Here is an 18,442-nt window from a genome sequence, read left to right as displayed (position 1 = left end):
TCACAGAATCACAGAACTCCTGCAGTGGGAGCTATCTACTCCATCCAACCTGTACCTAAAAAAAAAATACTCATTATAAATGGTGAACATTTATCTGGTGCTTTGAGGTTTACAAAGTCCTTTATATATATTATCTCATTTGACCCTCACGCTAGCCTATGAGACAGCTGCTATTATTGTCCCCATTTTACAGATGAGGAGACTGAGAGAAGTTATGTGATTTGTTCAGGCTCACATAGAGAGCTAGTAAGTGTCTGGGACAGGATTCAAACTCAGGTCTTCTGAGATAATGCCAAAGATTGGCTCCTGAGATTGGAAAGCCTTGGTGCCAAGGCTTTCCAATAGGCCATCTAGCTTCCTCAACATATGTGACAAGTGGTTATCTAACCTATGCTTGAAGATATCCAATGAAAAGGAGCCCTCTCCCTCCTAAGACAGTCCATTTCATTTTGGAAGACCTCTAATTGTAAGGAAGGTGGGTTTTTTTTTTCCTTACATAACATCTAAATTTATTTCTGAATAACTGCTATCCATTGTTCCTATAGTTCTACCTTCTTGAGCCAGACAGAACCAGTATGATCCTTCTCCCACAGGAAAGCCTTCCAAATGCTTGAATACAGGTATCATGTTCTCCCAATTAAACAGCCTTAATTCTTTCAACACTAGTCCTCATGCTCCGTGAACTCAAGGATCTTCACTATTTTCCAAAAAATGGGGAGCCTAGAAATCAATACAATACTCCAGGTATGATCTGACCAGAGACTCTGGTAGAGTGAAATTATTACCTCCTTGATCCTGGACATCCCAAGCTTGCATTAGCTTTTTTGCCTTGCATATCGTATTGTTGACTTATATTGAGCTTATAGTTCACCAAAATTTCTAGGTCTTTTACGGCCAAATTTCCATGCCTTATACTGCTTGTGATGTTGATTTTTTGAACCCAAGTATAAGACTTTACATTTATGTTCAATTATCAGGCAAGTCTCAAGGGTTAGTGGTAGGATAATAAGTGACAAGTGCGGTTGTCAAGCTGCAGAGGTCAGGAATCCTGGCCAAGAGACTGGGAAACAAAAGGCAGCAGAGACAGCCTTGGGAGCTGCTGCTGCTGCTGCTGTTGATGATGATGATGATGATGATGATGATGAAGATGATAGAGCATTGATAAGTGCCTAAATTCTGGGGATACAAATCCATGTAAGCAAGGTAGTCCCTGCCCTCAAGGATCTTACATTCTAAGGGGGGATGACAAAAAGGTGAGCTAAAGATAGAAAGGGATGCAGGGTGGTTCTAGGAGCAGAGGACCAAGGTTCTAATGAAAGGAAGATGAAGACAATGCCTGAGATTCAGGAGGCAGGAAGAGAACTAACATATCAGGGCAATATTCTGTGGTCCTGTCATGTAGGGAATCAGTAACAGTATGATCAGGATCTATGGGAGCTAAATTAATAATAATAATCATAATAATCATATCTAGCATCTATATCATGCTTTAAGGTTTGCAAAGCGTTTTACAAATATTATCTCATGTGATCATAAGTTTTGAGGTAGAAGAGACATTCGATCCTGTCTAGTCTAGCCCTCCCAAAGCCTGAGGAATAGAGGAGTTAAATGGCTTCCCCAGCAAATCTGGGAGTTAAAATCAGAACTCCAGGCTCCAAATCCAGCGTTCTTTCCACTATACCATCCTGCCTCAGGGAGAGATGGGACATGAAAAATCATGATGAACAATTCATGGCCATAAATAAGTGCCAAATTATGTGGACTAAATGCTTCTCTAAAGTCTCTCCTAGTTCTAAATCCCCAGGAACACACAAGGAGATCAGGGTGGGATGGAATAGTTAGCCAAGGCTTCCTTGGTAGAATTGAGACTTAAGCTAGAGATGGAAGGATAAACCAGAACCAATATTGTCTTATCCTGAGCCTCAGAAAATGGCCGTCTCAGAGATGCAACTGAGGTTTTTCTAAGAAAGGCCCTCACCTGTACCAGAAGTCTGACATCTGTTTCCCCCTTCTCAGCTGTATCTCCCATGTGCCCTCCATCCCCTACCTCCACCCCCTAGACATTGTGCTAAATATAGCCTGAGCACACAGATGCCCTGGTGCTGTAGTCTAGTAGATCAGAGAACTGGGAGAGACACACAGAAACACACCCACATTGGAAAAGTCTTCTGGGGATCCCAAGCCATGTCCTTCCCAAACTTCAGAGGCCTACCTGGGTCTGAATCAGTCTCTCCAAACAAATGACACTATCCAAGTCTCTCTCTCTCTCTCTCTCTCTCTCACACACACACACACACAACAACAACAACAAAGACCAGTCCAATAATGATCAGAAGCAAGCACCCTCTTCTTCTTCTCCCTCCTTCAGTTCCCTCATTTCATACTTTGGCCTCATGGCCATGATGACTGGGCATTATAAGCCCTGGTGCTACTGGCTTAGATGTCTTCCCTAGTCATGATCCTCCCCAAGGGAATTACTCTTTTTTTTTTTTTTTTTTTAGAGCGAGGCAATTGGGGTTAAGTGATTTGCCCAGGGTCACACAGCTAGTAAGTGTCAAATGTCTGGTCTAAGGATTTGAACTCAGGTCCTCCTGATTCCAGGGCTGGTGCTCTATCCGTTGCGCCACCTACTTGCCCCTTAGGGAATTACTCTTGTGCCTGCTCTGCTATCTGGGACTGTGGTCCAGACAATCCCAAGTCCTAAGCATCAAGTGTGAATTTATAGTTTCTTTTGCATTCTATTTTTACTAGTGCCATCAACCAAACGACAAACTGGGTTTATGTATATATAAAACACACGTATATGAACATATATGGGATCATATTGTGAGAAACGAGGTTCAGTCACTCCTTGGTAGGGTTAGGGGTTTAGCCCAAGCATGCAGCCGCAACTCGCCGCTCCCCTAGAAACATATCGTGTAGAGTTCTGTCCTCCCTTAAGAAACAAAACAAACCGAAGTGAGCAAAGGAGACATTTATTTACGGTTCTTGCAAGAAGCAGGTGGGTGTGTGTGTGTGGTACCCCCCCCAAAAATACACCCCCTGACAGACGCCAGAGCAAGCCTTTGGTTAATCAGTTCCTTCTTATCCTTCCCTTCAGAGCTGAGACTGGTCCCTGCCCCTGCGGGCTACAATCTTCCTGATGCTTCCACTTCATAGGATGCCCCTCTTCCTGCTATCGTACGAAATGTGCCTAGTTCTGTGCTACCGCTTCCCTCTGGGCAGAGAAGTTAGTATTAATGAGCCCATTATGCATGCACACTGTAGGTAAAGCTTAACCTTTGTCCTCCTTCCAGCCTTTTTAACCGAACAACCAATTTCATCCATTTTTAGCAGGTTCTAGAACCTCTGACCTAGAGCTACCTTTTCTCTTAATTTCCTTGTGTGGAAATATATTCACTTTTTACTTCTCACAATATGATCATAGAACTAGAGGAAAAGGGACATTATAGATCATCCAGTCCAACCCTCTCATTTTACAGATTAACAAATTGAGACCCAAGGAGGCTAAGCAATGTGTCTCCATATATGTGTACATATATAGGTATTGCGTATATATGTTATATAGGTGTATGTATGGGTTAAACATGTGTGTTACATATATCTAAAGATATATATAATAGAAACATTACAGTGTGTGTGTATGTATATACATATATATACATAAACACACAAGTATACACACATACAGCGGAGAAGGAAATGGCAAACCACTTCAATATCTTTGCCAACAAAACCCCATACAGGACCATAAAGAGTTGGACACAATTGAATGACTGAATGACAACAAATACATATATATGGGTGTACATGTGTATGTGTATGTATATATGCAGATACATACATACTTTTACCTGAAGGTTGGTGAGGGGAGGGAATAGGAAAGGGAATAAGCATTTATTAAACTCCTGCTATGTGTCAGGCATTGTGCTAAGCTCTTTTACAAATATTACGTCATTTTATCTTTACAATTCTAGGAGGGAGGTGCTAGCTCTACTATTCCTATTTTCTTTTTTTCTTTTTTTTTTTTAAGGCAATTGGGGTTAAGTGACTTGCCCAGGGTCACACACCTAGTAAGTGTCAAGAGTTTGGTCTGAGACTGGATTTGAATTCAGGTCCTTCTGACTTCAGAGCTGGTGCTCTAGCCACCATGACACCTAGCTGCCCCTACCATTCCTATTATAGAGTTGAGGAAATGAAGACAGACATGAGTTAGGTGATTTGCCCAGGGTCACACAGCTAGGAAGTGCCAGAGGCCAAATTTGAACTCAGGTCTTTTTGACTCCAGGCCCAGCACTCTATCCATTTTACCTAACATGCCCTTAATAATGACTAAAAGATTAATGTTACACATGGGACAATATTGCATTGAGTAGCATTTTCCTAGTAAACTATCGTAGTAAAAGAAAAATTGTAAAAAAAACAATTTTTTTATTATTTTCTCAAAACTTTATTTTGCCTAGTTCAGCAAGATGAGAGAATATTGTCCAGGATACCTGATTATTTCATAACAATTAAACAGCCAAATCAGGCCTTCTCAATCATCCATCTGTTGAACTATGACACATTTGGCTTCGGGTTTATCACTGGCAACAGCATGAAAGATCCCACTGTCCCCAGTGGGTGTGGCCTTTGGCCATGATGTCCAAAGGTCAACGGACTAGTTACTCAAGAGTTCAAGCTAGGCTGCTTCCAGTCAGAGGCCAGCAGAGGTAACAGTGTGCTCAGATGATTTTGAATCCCTGAAGGAGTCAGCAGCTTGCAGTATATGATGAGCATCTGTCCCTAAAAGATGGCAAGCTAACAGCAGCCAACGGGACAGCAGCCAACAGGATGGCAGCACCTCATTTCATTGGGGCTAATGAGATCAACTGCCTTCCTTCTGTGATGATCTCCAATTTCCCTATATCTATCTTGTATGGACATAGTTGTTTCCATGTTGTCTCTCCCTCACTTTAGATTGTGAGCCCCTTGAGGGCAGGGAACTCTCTTTTGTCTTTCTTTGAATCCCCAGGGCTCAGCCCAGTGCCTGGCACATAGTAGGCACTTAATAAATGTTTGTTATCTGACTGTCTGATAGTTACAGATTTACCTAAGGCTGCCTTGGGAGCCAGAAGCTTCACACTGATACATAGTTGTTTGTATGTTTTTTCTCCCATAAGAGTGTGAGCTCCTTGAGGGCAGGGGCTGTTTTTGCCTTTCTTTGTATCCCCAGTGCTTACCACAGCGCCTGGAACACAGTTGTTGACTTGATCATCACCAGATATCCCAGGCAGGTCTTTGTGAGGTAATAGAAAGTGTATTGAAAGTCACATGACTTAATGTATAGTGGCCTGGCCTTGGAGACAGGAATATATGGGTTCAAGGTCTATCTCTGATACATGTTAGCTGTGTGACCTTTGGTAGGTCATTTGACCACTCAGCATCCCCATATAAATGTCTAAGTTGCGGAGGGATTATTGATCAGTGGAAGGAGTCACAGGGCTTGAGTTTAAACCATGACTTTTCCATTTACTATATGTGTGACTTTGGGCAAGTCACTTCACTAGCTTCAGCTTTGTTAACCGTAAAATAACGGAGTTGAGCCAGATGGCATCAAAGGTCCCTTTCAGGGGTAAACCCAGGCTCTCATGATCTTCAATAGTGGAGGATGTTTACACTCTGGGAGTGCCTTACATTGATTCAAATGGCCCTTTCCCCTTCTCCCTACACCAAGGAGTTGGCCACCTCATTCTCTGAGACTAGAATCAAGGTTTTCATTTCAAGTTGTATGTAAATGGTAGCTATTGTTCCACCGGAGGGAAACATGTGTGTGTGTGTGTGTGTGTGTACATGCAAAATAAGTACAGGGTGATTAGGGGATAGGGAGGCACCATCAATTACGTTCAATCAGGGAAAATGAAACACCTCAAGATGGGTGGCCTTGGTCTTCTCAGTGAAGCAGGAGATGAAGTCATCTGCTAAGAAAGAACTTGGTAAGAAAAGAACTGAGCATTTAAGGACAGAGAAGGTTTAGAAGAGCTACTGTTGGAGGTGTGATTTTAGAAATAACGGACATGAAAGTGCTTTGAAAAGTATTACTGTATGGTATGTTACATCTGTTTCAAAAGCCTCTCCTATGGAGGCTATAACTGTTGGTGTGGTGTTCAATCATTTTCAGTAATGTCCCACTCTTCATGACCCCATTTGGGGTTTGTTTGTTTTTTTGTTTTGTTTTGTTTTTTTTTGTTTTTGGCAAGGATACTATATTAGTTTGCCATTTCCTTCTCCAGCTCATTTTACAGGTGAGGAAACTGAGGCAAACTGGATGAAGTGGTTTGCTCATGGTCACACAGCTAGTAAGTATCTGAGGCCAGATTTGAACTCAGATCCTCTAGACTCTAGGCCTGACACTCTTTTGCACTGTGCCACCTATCTACCCTATAGTAACTGTTACTGTAGCTTTAAAAGTCAAATGGAATGTTACAGAAATGGCCATTTTCACTGTCATTGAACTGTTTGAAAACTGTTTTCCTTTCACAGTTGCAGAGAAGCTGGAAAACAGTGAGAAAGAGGAGGGCAAGGTTTTCTTTCTTGATTAAATTATTTTAGCCTTTATCTTGTAAAAAAGATAAAGAGAATTCTTACAAAGAGATTTTATTAGTTACCTTGAATGAATTAAATAGTGTGGGACTGTGTTCTCAGAAATACAGAGGAGTTATTTGCTATTATAGTGAGGGTTTGAGATGACTTTGGTTGGTGTTGTTCTCATACCTCAAAAAATATAAATAATTGTGTCTATTTTATTATTGATTTCATTGTTAATAAGGCAATATTTGTATTCAGCAACTTTAGTATTTATTTCACCTTAAGAGATTAAAAGATTTAAGATATAGATGAATAAGAGTAACTATTATTAGGTAAAGTTGTTTCTCTATTTTATTAAGCAATATTTGATGGATTGGTGAGGGTTCTGAGCTTAACTTACCAATGACCTCTTAATTACTAAATTCAATGGCCATTTTCAATCCTACCACTCCTTCTTAACTTTTCTTCCATTTTCAACACTGTTGTTGATCTATCCTAATAGTTACTCTTGCCTCTAATTCCAGAATCATAGAATCTTAAAGTTTCAAGGCTCTCTAGTCCAACTGATATTTGATCATGAATTACACACAAATTCCCTGAATTTCTTCACTTCTGTAAGTCTGATGTCACCCAGTTCTCTGTCTGATCATTCCTTCTTAAGTCTCCTTCTTTGGTTCATCACCCTCATCCCACATCTTAAACATGATTGCCTTCTTGATCTCTTTGCTGGACCTTTTCTTTTTTCTTTTTTTTTCTTTTTTTTTCCTTTTGCCTTCACTCTCCCTTGGGGATTTCCACATACTCCCTTGGGGATTTCCATGTACTCCCCTGGGCTCAGTGGTTACTTTTATGCAAATTATTTCCAAATCAACTTGTCTGGCCATGATCTCTCCTTTGAACTCTTGTCTTGCATTTCCAGTTGCCTGCTGGACACCTTCACTTGGATGCTTTGCCAGAACTTCAAATTCAACATGTTTAAAATTGAACTCATCATTTTACTCTCCCAACTCTTCCAACCATTCCATTTCTATTGATGCCACAATCATCCTCCTCAACATTGCTCAACCTCAGTTTCCTCATCTGTAAAATGGTGATAACAATAACTCACAGATTTATTGCAAGGATCTAATACAATAATATATATAAATGCTTTGAAAACCTTAAAGTGCTATATAAATTGTTATTATCCTCAAAGAAAATGTTCTTTCCCACCTTAAATTTTCCTGAAGCAGTTTATCTCTTCTTTCCTTTGGCTAATTCATCTTGCCTTGTATTATACTCTCCTGTTTACCTGTCACATTCCTCCCTACTAGAATGAAAGTATCTTGAGGGTAAGAATTTTTTTTTTTGCTTTTTCATGAGGCAATAGGGGTTAAGTGACTTGCCAAGGGTCACACAGCTAGTAAGTGTCAAGTGTCTGAGGCTGGATTTGAACTCAGGTCCTACTGACTCCAGGACCCAGGCTCTATCCACTGCACCACCTAGCTGCCCCCGAGGGTAAGAATTTTTAAGCCTATTTTTAGTTTTTGTATGTCTAGTGCCTAGCACAGTACTTTCCATATAGTAAGCACGTACTACATTTCATTGAATTGGAATCTGATTTCAAAACAAAAAGCAAAGCTTGACTCCAAATGCCAGATGTTTATGATGAAGTCTTGAGGCACCATGATGACCTGGCATCCAGGCTTTGTCAAGTTCTACCACTCCCTTTATTGGTACAAGGAATTCTTGACAAGGAAACTACTATCAGGACAAATTGGCAGCTTCTCTACTGAGTTGCCTAAAACAGAGAGATTAAACAGCTTGTCCAGGGTCACACCGCCAGTATGAGTCAGGGTCAGGACTTGAACCCAAGCTTTCTTGCCTCTAACCACTACGTCAGGCTGCCTCTCTATACCTTACATTTATGTACTGGTTAATACCACAGAAGTGCATGTCATTTCTCCACACTCATGTACATTCAAACTTTTTTTTTATGATCCATAAGTTCAGAAGAAAGCTGCAGCACTGGACAGCACCACGTGGTTTAAGCAACAATGAGGCACCGCCTTGGGCTTGTCAATTGCTACCAAAACATGTCCAGCTCAAGTTTCAACCTCATTCCCTATTATGGGCTTTATATTTAGCTCAATTCCTCCCTTGATGTTTTCCAACAGATCCTTTAAAACCCTTCTTTAGACCCCCAAGGAGCACCAAGCAATTTCCCAAAGTGGAAAGATTCTTTATGCTCCTAAATTAGGGGCATTGGCGTCTCCCACTCTCCCCCCACCTAGCTTTGCCTTGGGGATAGTAAAAAACTGAAGGGAGGGTATCCAAGGAGAGAGAAACTGAGGCACATTCTAAAGCAGTGACATTCTGAAAGTCTCTAAGTCACTACAGAGCCATATGAGGGCAGTTGGGAAAGCCATAAGTAGTCATGTCTGTGCCACATATCCTGAATTCTCCCCCAAACTAAGCAGTAAATGGGGCAGAAATCCAAGAGCCGGCCACGAGTGCTATTACATGCTGATTTTAGGAGGCATTTGAGCCCCAGAGAAGAGTGTAGCCCAGTAAGCTGCAGTCATGATGGCCACAGATAAGTGTCTGTTTGTCCTCGGGTATGTTATAGTCTGAGCTGCCCTCTAGTGGAAAGGAGCTGTCCACTCCCTTGTATTTTTAAGAGATGTCATCAGAGCATCCTCCCTATTTCTAAACAGATGTTAAGCTCAGTATCTTGACCTGGAAATGTGGGTGTCCCCAGGCCCAGGCACTGGTATTTAAATCTGGAAAACAGGTTCACAGATTTAGAATCGGAAGAAAAGTTACAGGTCAGCTGATCTACCCACTCATTTGACTGAAGGGCAAACCGAAGTTCCCAGAGCTGAAGTGACTTTCTCAGAATCACACAGGTCGCGTCACTGGGCTGGGATACGAATACAGGTAATTTGATTCCAAGTTCAGAGCTCATTCTACGGCCCCATGGCTTCTCCTCCTGGTCCGGTAGAAAGAAGCTTGGTTATGGAGTCAGAGAATCTGATTTCTAAATCTGGCTTTGTCCAACACTGGGCAAATTATTTCACCTCTGAGAACTTCAATTTCTTCTTCTTAAAGGGTGGAGGTCAGTATTGATCCCTAATTTCCCTTTTAGGTCTAGATTCCATGAACCTAAAGTTATTCCTAATCCATCATTGTATGGAACCTCTCCTGTAGGCCTTCATTCATTCATTCATTCAATAACAATTGTTAATCACTTATTTTGTGGTTTGGCCTACACTAGTTACCTGGAATAGAGACAAAAAGAAACCCTTGACCTCACAGAGCCCATAGTGTCGAGATCAGATGCTATATCCCACATCCATATAATCAGAGGATCTGGTTCCCAATTCTAGCTTTGCCATCTCTGTGACCTTGTAAAATGAGGGGGTTGTACTGGCTCTCACCGTGTCCCTCTTCCTTCTCCCCACTCCAGTGCCTCCCTATTAACTCCAGGATTAAATAGGATATTAAAATACCAAGTTAAATAAGATTATATCAAACTCTATTTGATATTTAAAGTTCTTTGCAATCTGACCCCTTCCTACCTTTATAGTCTTCTTTCACTTTATTCCTCTCTGTGAACTCTGTAATCTGACTTGTTCCTCAGTCATGTCTGACTCTTTGTGACTCCATTTGGGTTTTTCTTGGCAAAGATACTGGAGTGGTTTGCTACTTCCTTCTCCAGCTCATGTTACAGATGAGGAAACTGAGGCAAACAGGGTGAAGTGATTTGTCCAGGGTCACACAGCTAGTAAGTACCTGAGGCTGGATTTGAACTCGGATCTTCCTGACTCCAGACCTGACACTTTATCCACTTTGCCAGCTGCCCAGTGATCCAACTACATTGGCCTATTTGTTATTCATCAGACAGGACACCCCGTCTCCCATCTTTGTGCCTTTACACAGGTTGCTCACTGTTTCTAAAATGCTCTCCCTTCTCCCCTCTGTCATCCAGCTCCCCTGGTTTCCTCCCCAGCTCTGTTCAATCCTGCCTTTGCCAGTGTCTCCCCTCCGGTCCATGCTAGTGCCTTCCTTCTAAGATTGCATCCATTTTCATCACACAGACCTTGCACACACACAGTTATTTGCACATTATACCTCCCATCAGACTGTGAGCTTCTTGAGGGAGGGAATAAATCATTTCCTTTCTCTGTGTCCCCAGCTTGCACTGCAGTACCTAGCACGCAGTAGGTATTTAAGAAACGTTTGCCAAACAATAGACTGACTGACTAGCTGACCTCTAAAGTCCTTTCTGACTCTAACTCTGGGTCTATGATCCTAAGGAAATCCCAAGGACTTTAGGAGGAATTGAGCACTTTCTTGCTCCCTTTAGCCAAGGGGCTCCATACCTTTTTGGTGTCCTAGACTCTTCTGGGCCGCGAGTCTGGGGAAGCCCGTGGACCCTTTCTCAGGATCATACTTTTAAAGGCATAAAATAAAATGTATAAGATTACAAAGGAAATCAATTATATTGAAATACCATTATCAAAATATATTTTATGAAAGTTCATGGACCCCAAGTGAAGAGCCCCTGCTCCAGCCCCTTTTCCCCTCCTTTTTCCCCCTTTTCCCAGCCAATGCCTAAGGCACTGTGGCCACTTTGACACCCACTGACATCATTTAACCTTACTTTCTCCCCCTCCTGACCTCCACTGGTAGCTCACACCACACAGTTGGGCACAAGATCATGTCCCATCTCATTGTCTAGCCCAGTTGCTAAAATGTCCTCATGGAATCAACAGGAATGAGAACATGATGTTGGGGTACTATGGGATTCTTTCACCCCCGAGCGTAGGGCCATATTGGTCTCAGGGTATGGAATAGGGTTAGTCCTTCAGGTAGGACTTCAGTCTTCACTGAAGGAGGAGTCCACCTGCCCTTCTGGAATTACTTACATCTCACACAATCTTAATCTCATGCCTTTAGGGGCAGCTAGGTGATGCTGGGCCAGGAGTCAGGAAGACTTAGGTTAAAGTCCAGCCTCAGATACTTACTAGCTATGTGACTGTGGCTAAGTCACTTAACTTATGTCTGCCTCAGTTTCCTTAACTATAAAATTGGGATAATAATAACACCTACCTCTCAGGGTTGTTGTGAGGATCAAATAATATTCGTAGAATGCTTAGCACAGTGCCTGGCACTTAGTAGGTGCTTAATAACTGCTTGTTTCCTTCTCTCCTTTTGCTTTTTAAACCTGGAGCTGAGGAAAATGAAGTGACTGCTAAGTGGACAAGTAGAAAGAGGAAGTCCATTATCATGACAGCCTTTGGGTATGCAACCTGGTAGGTCACCTAGTGTTTAAACTATTGTCCTCATGGGCAGAGGAATGCATGCAGTTGGTCTATGGTCTTTCTGTTAGTTCCAACACAAAAGAGCCAAGGAATTCAGGGAAGGAGTGTTCTCCAGTGAAAGGAAGACATCTAACAATGCACAGGATCGAGTGCTCAATTAAAAACATTATGCAGAAAATAACGTGACTACCTTCTACAAAGCTTGTTCAGTGCTGATGGTGACAGGCATTTAGCTTTGAGAGTTAGATCAGTTCTGCAACATAATGAACCTGCAAGCTGTCACGGGCTTAATGTCAAGGGGATTTTATTAGTAAGAACAGCAAGGAATCAAGTGTGTCAGGTAGCATTTGAATCTACTTTAATGGAAAACAACAGTATTTCTTGGCATATCTCTATTTGGATAAGGAATCTTCTAAAAAAAACTTTTTTTGTAATAATAGCTATGTTACATGTATAACCTATATCTGGTTGCTTACTGTCTCAGGAAACGCAGAGGGGAAAGAGAGAGGGAGGGATAGAATTTGGAATTCAAAACTTTAAAAAATTGTTTTTACATGTAATTGGGGAAAAAGAAAATATTACACATACACACACATATACACATATTTTTAAATAGTTGTGTTATCTGAGGTGTTCCATGAATGTGGTCTCCATTTTGTGCTCTTGAGCACATGGCCCAATGGAACAAGCACTGGTTTAGGTGTTAGAGGGACCCTATTTGAATTCCAGCTGGGCCACTTATTAGCTATGTGGCCTAAGGCACTTAACCTCTAAAGAGAGGACTGGATTGAATGGTCTCTAAGATCCTTCCACCAATGCTATGATGCTATGAGCAGGTGATCTACAAGATCACTCCTACCTCTGGATCTATAATCCTTGTCCTCTAGGCAGCGGGATGCTCTAGTGCAAGGAGGATGAATTCAAGTTTGGCTTTACTTATTAGCCATGTTTTGAAAAGTCATTCATGGAAAAGCATGTATTTGTATATTGGGTCGGCATATTTTCCTATGGACTAATGTGATAATATCAGAGATGAAATCCCATAGGGAAAAAATCGACCACATTCTATGATAGAAGTCACAATTAGGAATCTAAATTTCACCTCAAAGAGCACTCTCTGAACAAAGAAAAAAAGAGAACTGGGACAATTCCAGATTAGTCAGTTCTATTTCACTCCTACTGAGAGTAAAATTCGAAGAGAATAGAATCAAAAAAGAAAATAATAATATGACTTACTTTTTTAGTGCTTTCAAGGTTTGCAAAAATAGTTTCCTTACAACAACCTTGAAAGGTAGGTAATACAAGGATTTTATTTTATTTTGGTTTTGCTCCACACCTATCCTTTCACCACTATGAGGAACTTCTGGGATGGAAACTTTCCCCAGATTGCAGATTTAGACTGGTTTTCAATTGACAGCTATAGAGTTGCCCAGGGATCTTAGGGGCTTTCCATGGTCACACAGAGTGCTAGCAGTTATTATTCCCATTTTAAAGATGAGGAAATTCAACCTATGCTTATAAAATTGTATTAAATCATTGCTACAATGCAGATTTATTATTTTTGTTATTATGACTATGCCCTCCATCAAACCAAAATCTTGGCCCATCTACAACTTGGTAGAAGGTGAATAAAACAAAATTCATAGGACTACAAAGGAAATAAAGCTATCAAAAAATTTTTAAACAGCAAGTTCATGAACCCCAGGTTAAGATCCAGAGTAGATGATTTCTGAGGTCTCTTCCCTTCTAAATTTATGCCCAAATAGCACCATTCATTCCCATCTCCATTTCTGAAACTCCATTGGCCTACAACATACTTCCAACCTCCATACTGCTCATCTTCCAATGCCTAACTCAAGTTTCTCCTACTTTACAAAGTCTTTCCTGAGCACTCTAGCCCTCAATGAACTTCTCTGACCCCCTACAGCACCCAGTCCATATCACACAATCCATCATGGAATTACAAATGTCTTGTGTTGGGCAAACATTGTTTCCTCATCTAAGACAAAGCCTTGTCTTGAGTTTCTCTTCCTCTCCCAGGGCTGGCCACACAGTGGGTTCCAGAAAATACTCATTGTTTAATGCCAGAGCAACTGAACTTTCTTCTAAGGTTAGCAACAAGCTCTACAGACAAGATAAAAGCGTAAGTGCAGTAAACAGAGACCTGGGAGTTCCAACTGACCACTTGAATGAGTCAGCAACACTGAACTTCTCTGTAATTTGATCATAAGCTTATTAGTGACAATATAACCTGCAAGAACCAAATACAAAAAAGAATTTGAGTCTATCAAAGGAGACCACAGCATATTCAAGCTAAAACAACCTTAGAGATCACAGGTTCCAAAGAGTCTTAACTTGGAGTCCACGAATTTGTTTTTTTTTTAAATACATTTTGATAACTGCATTTCAATATAATTGGCTTCCTTTGTAACCCTATGCATTTTATTTTATTCGTTTAAAAACATTACTCTGAGAAAGGCTCCCTAGAATCCAGTCTCTAGAGTTCCAGAAGGGTAGATAAAAGAAAAAGGGAACAAGCATTTATTAAGTGTCTACTGTGTGCTAGGCACTGTGCTAAGCACTTTACAACCCTATAAGGTAAATGCTATTATGGTTCTATTTTACAGCTAAGGAAACTGAAACATACAGAGGTTAAATGATTTGCCCATGATCACACAGTTAGCAGGCATCAGAGACTCAATTTGAATTCAGGTCTTTCTGATTCCAGGTCCAAGGCTCTATCCCCTGTACCACATCACTGCCTATTGAAAAAAAAAGATGATTAAGAATCCCTGTTTTTGACAGAAGAGGAAAATGACAAATGTTGGAGGGGATGGAAAAGTTGGGACACTAATGCCTTGTTGGTGGAGTTGTGAACTGATCCAACCATTTTGGAGAGCAATTTGGAACTACTCCCAAAGGGCTAGAAAACTGTGCATACTTTTTGACCCAGCAATACCACTAGTTCTATACCCCAAAGAGATCAAAGAAACATGAAAAGGTCCTATATGTACAAAAATATTTATAACCGCTCTTTTTGTGGTGGCAAAGAATTGGAAATTGAAGGGATGCCATGAATTGGGGAATGGCTGAACAAGTTGTGGTATATGGTTGTGATGTAATACTATTGTGCCATAAGAAATGATGAGCAGCTGGATTTTCTTAAGTGACAGAATAATTATTTACTTGTCTGATTGAGTCTTTTAGGGCTAGAAAGTTTGACTGAAAACCACAGAAGGCAAATTAGATTGCCACTGACTTTCCCTTTTAACTCTTTTAACCCTAGATCCAGCATAAATTATTCAGTATAATCCAATGTAGGGTGAAACCTGGGCACATAGAAAATATCCCTATTTCCAAACTTTCCATTTGTGATCCAAGTCTGCCCTAGGTCCTTATGGAATTCAGAACAACAAGCAGGTTGATTTTTAAAAACGTGGGAAGACATGGATGAACTGAAACAACGTAAAGTGAGCAGAGCCAAGAAATCATCATACACAGTAACAGCAATATTATGCGATGATCAACTGTGAATGACATAACTATTTCCAGCAATACAACTATCCAAGACAAGTATACAATTGCAAAGCACTCATGATAAAAAAATGCTATCCACCTCCAGGAAAAGAACTGATGGAGTCTGAATGATGATCAAAAGATACTTTTTAAACTTTCTTTATTTTTCTTGAGTTTTTGGTCTGTGTTCTCTTTTACTACATGGTTAATATGGAAATATGTTTTGCATGACTACACATGGATGATCCATATCACAGTGCTTGCCTTCTCAAGGAGGGAGGAGGAAAAAGTGGGAGGGAATTTCTAACTCAAAAATTATAAACACAAACAACCAAATGTTAAAAATTGTTTCATATGTAATTGGGAAAAATAAAATAAAGCATACTTTGAAACAAAGAATCCCTATTCTAGTTAACCCTTCACTTTACAGAAAAGCAAACTGAGGCTCAGAGAGAAAACAATTATTTGGTCACGTAGGAAATAACAGACACGGTGTCCAAAACCAGGTTTTCTGACTCCAAGCAAAATTTGTTAACTTTGCTGGAATAAGGTGATAGTGACAGGCTATAAACCTCTAGGATTCAGACCCAGGTTTTTTGCACACTTAAACCATTGTTCTTTCTTTGCTGGGATAAGATCACAGTGACTGGCTATATATTCTAGAGTGGAGACCTTTCTCATAAGAGATGTTTATCTTTCTATTTTCTATATGAGAAAAATGCCACCAGTTTCATACCTAGCTCTATTTACTAGCTGTGTGACCTTGGGCAAGTGAGCCAGTGGACAAAGTCTTGGGTTTGGAATCAGAGGAGCAGGACTGGCCTTCTGGCTCTGTGAGCTAGTGTGACTCTGACCAAATCACTCAAAGTCTTGGGGTCTCATTTTTTTTCTCTCGGTACAGTGATGGGTTTGTATTAGATCAGTTGTTCTCAAACATTTGGTCTAAGAACCCCTTTATACTCTTAAAAATTATGGAGGCCTTTTTTAAAGAACTTTTGTTTATTTAGGTGATATCTATCAATAGTTACCGTATTAACAATGAAAACATCTTAGTATTATTATGAAAATAGTTTTGACCTCAAGGACCCCTTGGAAGGGACCCTTCCCCAAAGGTTCCTAGACCACACTTTGAGAACCATTGGATTAAATCAGAGATTGAGCACTCAAAGAGGTCATAGAGATCATCATTCAATACCCTTATCCCTAAAAATCCCTCCTAGCTAGAAATCTAGGGTCCTAATTCACTTCTCTATGGCCTCTATTTCCCTCCTCTGTAAAATGAGGGGATGGGACTAGAAGGCTTCCAAAGTTTCTTTTAGTTTTAAATCTAAGAATTTAATTCACTTCCCCTCTTTGGGTTCCCAAGTTCCTTACTCTGAAAAATGGGGGAGTAGGAGCAGGTGACCTCTAAGGTTCCTTCCAGGTCTAAATGTTATGATTCTAGACCAGCCTCATCACTTTCTGGGTAAGCAAATCTAGGCTTGAAAAGGGGATGTGATTGGTCCATGATCACACAGAGAGTCTGGGGCAGAATTGATTCTAATTCAGTGCTCTGTCTACTACCTTACGCTGTGTAGACCCAGCTGCCTCCCCAGCCCAGAGATTCTAGACCTTGGACAGAGAAACCCTTTGACCTCTGTAGGTTTTGGTACCTTCCTTGGCATACTTCACCTGGTCTTTTGGGGCCAGCAGTGGGGGTGTTGATGTATATGATTGCCCTCTTCACATCTCTTCGCAAATTGACCTGGATCATTACTGAGTTACAAGAAAGATACTATCAAGTTTTGTCAGGCTTGAGGATTGATTCAGAAAATCTGTGACTTAAAAACACTTTCTTCTTATTTTTTTTTCTGTTTTAAGTGGTTAAGTTCCTCTTTTGTCTTTACATCTGTAGTTATTTCCTGCCCATCCCAAGAATAAATGAATGAATCAATTCACTAAGAAACATTTATTACACTCTTTGTGTATCAGGTACTGTGCTAGGGGCTGGAGATACACATATAGTAAATGACACAAACCCTACTTGCAAGAAGCTTACATTCTAACAAGGGAGACAACAAGGAAATATATATACATATATATATATACATATATAGAGTAAACATAAAGAAAATACAGATAAATATAAAGTAGCTAAATGCAAGGTAGTTTGGAAGAGAAAGGACTAGCAGTTGGGAAGGAAGGCAGGAGATTAGGGAGGGCTTCATGTAGAAGGTGGTTCTTGAGCCGCATCTTTTAGGAAGATTGGAACTCTGAGGTGGAGATAAGGAAGGAAAATGTTCAAAGCATGAGACAAGAGGTGGAGTGTGATGTTGAAAAACAGAAAGATGGCCAGTTTGTCTGCATCTCAGAATACAGGAAGGGGAAGAATGTCCAACAAGGCTAGATAGTTTGAGGTCAGGTTGTGAAGGGTTTTAAAAGTTAAAAAGAAGAGTTTATATTTGATTCTCAAGGTAATAAGAAGCCCTGGAGTTGACTGCATAGGAGAGTGACATGGCCAGGTCTGTATTTAAGAAAAATCACATTGGCAACACTATGGGGAATGAACTGAAATGGGGAGAGATGAGATAGAGAGACCAATTAAGAGACCGTTGCAATAAACTATTTGGTAAGAGGAGATGGACAAAACTAAGGTGGAAATTCTTTGAATGGAGAGAAAAGTTCAGTGAGAAAGGTGTTGAGGAGGTAGAAACTGAAAGATTTGGCAACTAATGGGTTATATGGGAAGAGGAAGAGGAAGGAATTAAGGATAATAACAATCTTTTGAACCTGGGAGGCTGGAAGAATGATGGTGTTGGAAAGTGGAAGAATGACTATATTTAAGTTTAGAAAGTTTAGAAGAGCTGTCAGGTTGGGAGGCATTAGAGAGGGATGAAAGATAATTTTCTTTTTCTTTGAGTGTATTTTAGACACATTGAGATGGGTCGTAGACATCTAGTTTGAAATATCTAATAAGCAGTTGGTGATGTGGAATTAACTCAGGCGAAAGGCTGGATCTGGATATATAAATCTGAAAGTCATCAGCATTGATATGATAACTAAACCCATTGGAG

This window comes from Vombatus ursinus, unplaced genomic scaffold (genome assembly GCF_900497805.2).
Source record: "Vombatus ursinus unplaced genomic scaffold, bare-nosed wombat genome assembly UNPS02005286.1, whole genome shotgun sequence".
Taxonomy (NCBI): domain Eukaryota; kingdom Metazoa; phylum Chordata; class Mammalia; order Diprotodontia; family Vombatidae; genus Vombatus; species Vombatus ursinus.
The sequence above is the reverse complement of the archived record's forward strand: the minus strand, read 5'-3'. Positions refer to the sequence as shown.